Below are 8485 nucleotides of genomic sequence, written 5' to 3'. Positions count from 1 at the left end.
GAGGTAGGGGGAAAGACAGTAAGTAGTTCAGGGATGAGGGATTTTGGAGAATCTGTGTTGTAGTACTAGAGGTGGTCATAAGGTAACCTATTAAATTTTGTCTGGGACATTAGCCCTGGAGAAATCATCTATTAAATTTTGTCTGGGCCACTAAAACTATGACTCTTCACCTCTGCTGATTAATCTGTTTCTTTATTTAAATTTTAAAAATTGAGATATAATTGACATATAACATTGTGTAAGTTTAAGGTGTACCTGTTCATTTGATGCATTTATACATTACAGTCTGATTACCATCATAGTGCTCCTTAATACCTCTATCATGTCACGAAATTATAGAATTTCCATCTCCAAGAGCTAAACTATCAGTTTAATGCAATGAAGGCAGGTCTCAGAATTCTGCCATGTGCACAAACATTTATTAGCTAGGAGGCACAAAAACCACTATCAAACTTGTTTTTGGAAGCCCATGGAAGTCCCAACTCTATCCCTTAGGCTCTCTGATTAGAAGAATGAATGAAAGATTTTATCAAAGACAAAATGTAACAAAATTCTCACTGGTAGAAAAGCTAACCTGGTGAGATCAGGTGATGGATTCTATGTTAAGGGAGGAGCACAGAAATGAATGAATCATGGACCTATTCACCCCTCCACACTGTATAAGCTGCTTGACAAGCTCACATTCTAATATCACTTCAAGAAATAGTTTAGGTTTATTTCTAGCTAGTCCACATATTCAGTCACTTGGCTTCTAACCAGAAAAAGAAATCTAAAGTTCTGTATGCCACTGGTTTTCAACTGGGGCAATTTTACTCCCACCCGTCCCCTGCAAAAATATTTGACAATTTCTAGAGACCTTTTGTTTATCATGGCTGAAGAAAGGGTGGGTGCTACTGATATCTAACATGTAGAGGCCAGGGTCACTGCCAAACATCCTACAAGGCATGGGAAACCCCTCACTTCCCAACCCCTAGCAAAAAATTATCTGGTGCATAATGTTAATAGTGCTGAACTTGAGGAGACCTGCTCTATGCTAATTAATGAGCCCTATGATGAAGATGCAGTTCTGGATACTTGAAGCTACCTGCCTCTGGCTGTAGACCACTAACTAAAGTCTTTGAAATGTTACCAAACCACTCCTAGAGTGTGATTTCTAGATTAGGGTATTTCAACTATTAACTAACCCTCTTTACTGTTGACTATTAACTAACCCAGGTTAAGATTAACTTGCATGCACAGATATATGACACAGGTCTAAGGTGTTGTGCTTTAAAGTAAATTGAATTCAGTATGATATTTGGCTCTTCCATTTACTCTATTTTGTTAATTATGAGGCCAGCAAGGGAAGACAGTACTGCACTTGGTTTTTAAGATACCTACTTAAAAATGGTCTTATTCATATCGACAGAGGGGATCATTTTGTCATAACTAATTTTGTGTCTCCAATATTTTGTGTCAAAAATAAAACTATCTACCTATCTATCTAGAGAGATAGATAAAAATATCTATAAATATTCCAGTGAATATCTTTGTACATATTTTAATATTTAAAATATTTTCCTTAGGCTATATGGTGAAAGGTAGGCTTTAAACAGTCTCAAGACTCTCAATAAAAATTGCCAAATTGACATTCAGGAGAGTTTGTACCCATTTATACGTCCAAATAGCAAAATTGTTTGCTTAGCCAACAGAAGAGTTGATAATACAAAGTATTATCATTACTAAAAAAGTATTTGCAAGTTAGACACGATCACTTTATAATTTGCGAAGTAGCTCACATAGTTTATTTTATTTAATTTAATCAACCTCATTTCAAGGCTGTTGAGCTGTTTGAAAAGAAAGTTTCTATTGTTATTTGAATGTAGGTAGAGTTCTGACTCTTTATATTTGATTCCATCAGGCAACAAGTGAAACACTTGAAAATATGGATAGGGAGAATCAGACAATAGTGACTGAGTTTTATTACTCTGATTTCCCTCATTTGAGAAAGGTAGTCTCTTATTCTTCATTCCTTTGCTCTTTATTTATGTGTTCATTATTGTTGGAAATTTCATGATCTTATTTGCTGTCCAACTGGATACACATTTTCACAATCCCATGTATAATTTCATCAGTGTCTTCTTCCTGGAGATTTGGTATACCAGAGTGACCGTCCCAAAGATGCTCTCCAACCTTGTCAGTAAAGAGAATACTATTTCTTTCATTAGCTGCCTTCTGCAGATGTAGTTTTTCCACTCACTTGGGGTCACAGAAGGCCTGTTCCTCGCAGTGATGGTCATTGACAGGTATGATGCCATCTGCCAGCCTCCCCACTATGCAACCGTTATGACCCCTCAACTATGCATCCAGCTCTCCACCAGCTCTGGCATCTTTGGCTTTCTTGTGCTACTGCCAGAGAATGTGTGGATTTCTACCCTTCCCTTCTGTGGTCTCAACCAAATCAATCAACTCTTCTGTGACTTTGAACCTGTGTTATGCTTGGCCTGTGCAGACACATCCATGATGTGTTGAAGATGTGATTCATGCTATTTCCATCCTGATTTCTGTCTGTATCATCACCCTTTCATATTTAAGAATTATCACTGTGATCCTGAGGATTCCCTCAGGTAAGAGCCGTCAGAAGGCATTCTCCACTTGTGCAGCCCACATTACTATTTTCTTCCTGTTTTTTGGCAGTGTGACACTCATGTACCTGAGTTTCTCTGTCACTTTCCCACCACTACTGGACAAGGACATTGCACTGACGTTCGCTGTCCTTGCCCCATTTTTCAACCCAATAATCTACAGTCTGAGGAACAAAGACATGAAAGACGCCATCAAGAAAATCCTCTGTTATCAAAAGATGTTCAATGTCTCTGGAAGCCAATGAGAGTTCACACATATCTGTTCAAATAACTATATCCATAAGTTTAAAATGCTAACAAATCAGTTTTTAAAACTACTGTGCATGCTTTATTTTTATGTAGCGGTTTGGGTATGATTTCCAATTTTCTAACATAAGAACTATTGTTTATTCTGACAGAGGAAGTCTTCTGTGATTTACCTATCTTTATAGCATTTACAGATTATAATGGAATATTTTTTTACACTTTGTAACTCCAAATCAATGAGGATACTGGGCTAAACAATAATCATATTTATTTCTTCAATATCTAAAAAGTTTCCTTACCTACTCTTTCATTTTATATTCACAGTACTCATATCAGTTATTATTATTATTATTTAATTTTTAAAAAGATTAACAGGATGTGTAACAGTGAGGTGGTTTAAGGCTGAATAAGAAGCCTGGCTTCCTAACATTCATCTAAGAGACCTTTACCCCTCCATAGGTTGTCTTATGATAGATAACAATGATTATGCAGCCCATATCGCCACTGACCTTGTGAAGTTTGTGTCATGCTGTTTTTATTAACTCCTTCATGAGTTATGTTTCACATAGTTTTGAAAATTCCAGACCAAGCACTCTTGAAAGCTTGAAAATTAAATAGGCAAGATATATAAGCTTGGGAGCAAAAAAACCCCATAAATTATGGAAATATATATAGTTATACCTTGCTGTTATATACCTTGATGCTAATTTTAAAAATCAATATCACAATATAATGTTCTATGTTATGTTATACTAAAATGCTGTGCCAGTCTTATGCCTCAGTGTCTTTGTTCTTATCACTTTTCTGCTCTGGAATGTTCCTCCCTTTCTTCTTCTCTGCCCTGGAACTTATACTCACCATTTAAAAATTCACACACATTTTATCCTCTGGGATAAAGGTCCATGCCTTCCTCCTACAAAACTGCACTAGTGGTTTTAGGGGTTGAGTAAATTGTCTCTAGAAAAAGAAGTTCTTTCCCAGTGCTGTGGGAAGCAAACCAGTTGTCCGTGGTGTCACAGAAAGCAGGAAGCCAACCAGAAGGTGAGGGAGGAAAAGAGGTGTCAAAAAATGGAAATATCAGTAGCATAGAACACAAGAAAAAAGTTTCAATCAGCTTCAGTCAAGGAGCTAGATAAATCCTTAAACCCATTCGGGAGTGTTAAGGTGGAAAAAAGTGCTAACTCTCAACTTTGGATCAGCTCCAGACCCATTTCCTCTCATGGCTCATGGAACAATCTCTATCCTTTATCCCCTCTCACTCCAGTAAATGCAAATCCTCGCCTATATTAATGTGAGCTTTTTGAAACCCATGAGAATTTTTGGGGGAGTGGTGAAGAAAAATATATAGACTTTTTTTCAGTTATAAAATTAAAGTGAAATTTATTTGAGGTTAATGTTTAGAAACCTAGTTCTTCGATCTTTGAATTCCTGCTTTAAAATCTTAGTATTCCATTTATAAATCTAACAGATTTTATTATTCACTATTAAAGGTGTTTGACAAATATTTGGTCTGATTTACAAACTTGGCAATTAAATCATTTTAAATTACATTTAAATATGATATACACTATTTTGTTTTCAAGTACCTCAGTTTTCTGACTCAATAAACAAAGCCTCCACAGGTTTTAAAAATAACATTTATAATCTTAAAAATCCCTCCAAAACAAACAAAAAAAATTATAAATATGGCTAATCCTAAATCCTTTTAAACATTTTAATACTGTGACAAATGTAGTAAGATTTCATTTTTAAATAAAAAGGCCTAATACCTTGACTTAATGTGTGCATTTTATGGACTATAAATTTTACCTCAGTAAGATTGATTTAAAAAAAGTATAAATTAATTGCTCAATTACAAATCTAAAATAAGAATTGCAAGGTAGATTTGGTATTCTAATAGGTCAAATTATCTTAAATAATGCAAATACGTAAAATACTAAATATATACAAATTCCTTAGTGCAAAATATAAATAATAGGTTTTGAGTCTATTAAACATTTCTATAGTTAGCTCTAAAATCTTGCTGAGTTTAAAAGATGCTAACCCACTAAGGAAATAATTATGTGACCCATTTCTTTATTCATGAAGCAAATGTTTACTAAGGCCACTATGCCAGGCACTGTTTTAGGTGCTTGTGATAAGACCGAAAAAAATTCCCTGCCCTTATGTAGCTTACACTGTGATACGGGAGATATTAAAATGTATATATATGTAAAAAGAAAAAAAAAATTGCAAAATGAAAGGAAATCATGTAGTCTGTATGAAATAGGAAAAAAAAAACTATTGCAGGATAAAAGGATCTGGTGTGGGTAGGGAGATCATAATTTTAAATAAAGTGATCATAATTGGACCTCATTAGAAGGTTACATTTGAACAAAGATTTGAAGAAAATTGAGTTGTTCACATGGATATATGGAGGGAAAATAATGAATAATCCAGGCAGCAGTAAAAGCTAGTGAAAATGTGATTCAGAGGCATGATCAATAAGATAGAGCAAAGATCTGAACTTCAAGTGAACAAAATACATCAAGGAGAAAAAAGTGATTGGCTTTGTCAAATCCTGCAAATAGTCAAGTAAGATAAGGACTGGAAGTTGACTTTGAACTTAGACACTTGGAGGTCATTGTTAAACTTAATGAAAGAAGTGTACATGAAATAGTGGAAGTAAAAGCCTGAATTGATCAGTTGAATAGAAAAGAATTAAAGAAAAATTGGAAATTTCAAGTACAGACCACTCTTTCATGGAGTTTTACTACCACTGAAAGCAGAGAAATGAGGTAATAAGCAGCAAGTGGGATCACTAAAATACTGTGTTAAGTGATTCACAGTATATTTTAAACCATAATATAGGACACACATATATGCATATATTTACATATTCATATCCATATTTATAACTAAAACAATATTTTTACAAAAGGCTATGTTTAATCCATACAGTGCTTCTTATCTTTTCTCTTCTTTTTTTCCCCCTATTCTATTTCATTAAAACCATTTTTAGAACTGATTTCACTACTTAGTAATGGGTTGTGAGCCTAAGCTTGAAAGAAAACTGAGCTTCGGTCTTTAACTTTGATTATCTTTGGATACATATTTAATAAGCTGTTTCTTTCTCTCTTTTCTTTTTACAAGGAATAACTAGGTTGTGCAAGATTGTACAGGTGAGGAATGTATTCTATAATTCTACTTTTTATCTGTTTATTTAGTCAGACCTTTTTAAAAATTTAGATGGAATTGATATATAACATTATATTAGTTTCAGATGTACAGCATACTGATTCAATATTTGTATAAATTGTGAAATGATCACCACAATAAGTCTAGTTAACATCTGTTACCATACATAGTTAGAAAATTCTTTTCTTGTGATGAAAACTTTCAAATATACAATACAGTATTATTAACTATAGTCCCAATCTCCATGTTGTACCTTACATCCTTATGACTTATTTATCTTATAGCTGGGAGTTGTACCTTTTAACCTCCTTTACCCATTTCATCCCCACCTCTGCCAACCATCAGTCTGTCTGTGTATCTATGAGTTTGATGTTTTGTTTATTTGTTTTGTTTTGCTTCTTAGAGTCCACATATAAATGAGATCATACAATATTTGTCTTTCTCTGTCTGACTTACCTCACTTAGCATAATGCCCTCAAGGTCTATCCATGTTGTCACGAATGGCAAGATTCACTCTTTTTTATGGTTAAATAATATTCCACTATATATACATACCACATTTTCTTTATCCATTACCCATCGACGGACACTAAGGTTGTTTCCATATCTTGGCTATTGTAAAGAATGTTGCAGTGAACAAGGGGGTGCATTTATCTTTTTGAGATAGTGGTTTTGTTTTCTTCAGATAAATATCCAGAAGTAGAATTGCTGGATCATATTGTAGTCCTATTTTTAATTTTTTTGAGGAACCACTGTACTGTTTTTCATAGTGGCTGTATTAATTTACATTCTCAGCAACAGTGCACAAGTGTTCCCTTTGCTCCACATCCTCAGCATTTGTTGTTTCTTATCTCTTTGATAATAACCATTCTAACAGGTGTGAGATGATATCTCATGCACCCCAATGTTTATTGCAGCACTATTTACAATAGCCAGGGCATGCAAGCAACCTAAATGTCCATCAACAGAGGAATGGATAAAGAAGATGTGGTGCATAGATACAACGGAATATTACTCAGCCATAAAAAGGAACAAAATTGGGTCATTTGTAGAGACGTGGATGGACCTAGAGACTGTCATAGAGAGTTACTAAGCTGTTTCTATTTTTAACTTTGTATTTATCTATAGTTTTCTAATTTATTTATAATTAAGTATTGCATTTTATTAAAAAACAAGTTGTACTTTTAAAAATGGTGACAATTTAAATGTGATGAAGAAAATAAATATGCACTCTCTGACAGTACTGACAGGATATCAAAATAGTATAATCCTTTCTAGAGCAATTTAGCAATATGCATCAAAAGAATTAATAAGCCTGGATGTCTATTTATAAGTAGAGGCAGAGAACACTTTTTTGATGAAGCAGCATTTAAGCTGACACTTGAAGACTGAGAAGGAGTCAGCCAGGAAAATATATAAGATAAAACAATTGTGCACACATCCTGAGATTAGAAATAGCTGGGTTTCTAGGAAAACCATTGTAGGAACAAAATGCACATGTGCAAATGAAACACAGTAAGAGTCATGAGATGAAGATTAGAAGCAAAGTATGCAAACTTGTAGGCCATGTTATGAAATACTGGAATTTACTCCAATTGCCAAGTGAAGACACTGAAGAGACTGAAGTAAGATATTAGATTCTTAGAACAGCATCCCTGTTGTATGAATACAAATTAGAGTGGAGCAAACGTGGAGGTGGAAAAGATGATTTAAGGGAACATAGTAATGCTTTTCTGCTACAAAACAGACTGCCCCCAGAATTAGAGCTTAAAACAGAAACTATCTCTTTATCTCATAATTTATGTGTTAATTTTGGCTGGAATCAAATAGATTGTTCTTTTAGTCCTGGTTGGCTCGTGCATCGAGGGTCAGCAACTGTTTGCCTAGAGCTGGCTGAACTAAGACAATGTTAGCTAAGATGGTTGCATTCTTTCCCAAGTCTTTCCTCCTGCAGCAGGCTAGTCCCTATTTTTCATATAAAGGCTGGTTGGAGTGTTAATACAGAGCCTGAACGCACGGGCTTTTTGAGACTCGGCTCAGAAATGAACACACGATGTTTTCTGTTGCATTCTATAACCAAATTAATTCACAAGGGGGACTCAGAGGAGGGAAAGAGATTTCACTTCTTGGTAGGAAGAGCTGCTAAATCACCTTGCAAAGGGCATGGATACAGGGAAGAGTTAAGATTGTGCCATTTTCTTTGCCATATGGAGATGATTGGTATCCCCACATTATGCTAAATTCTTTATTGGAACCACTAAAACTAATCCTGTATGTGTGGGCTCATACTGAGGGGTAGTGGTCTATATTTAGAGCTTGTGGTAAAGGAGTATCTTCAGCAAAGTAGACAAATTTATCATGGCATAGTGTGTTACAGTCAATAATGTTATTGCAATGGATATTTTATCTTCCTCAGGGAAATTCAACAGGCCTTGAAA

At 34.7% G+C, this 8485-nt stretch overlaps 1 pseudogene; it reads left to right on the top strand.

Annotated features, from left to right (window-relative positions):
* Nucleotides 1-1924: 1924 nt before the first annotated feature.
* On the top strand, nt 1925-2869 carry LOC102999784 (olfactory receptor 6K3-like; annotated as a pseudogene).
* The last annotated feature ends 5616 nt before the right edge of the window (nt 2870-8485 follow it).

This window comes from Balaenoptera acutorostrata, chromosome 1, assembly GCF_949987535.1.
Source record: "Balaenoptera acutorostrata chromosome 1, mBalAcu1.1, whole genome shotgun sequence".
Lineage (NCBI taxonomy): Eukaryota > Metazoa > Chordata > Mammalia > Artiodactyla > Balaenopteridae > Balaenoptera > Balaenoptera acutorostrata.
This window is presented reverse-complemented; position numbering and strand designations above follow the sequence as displayed.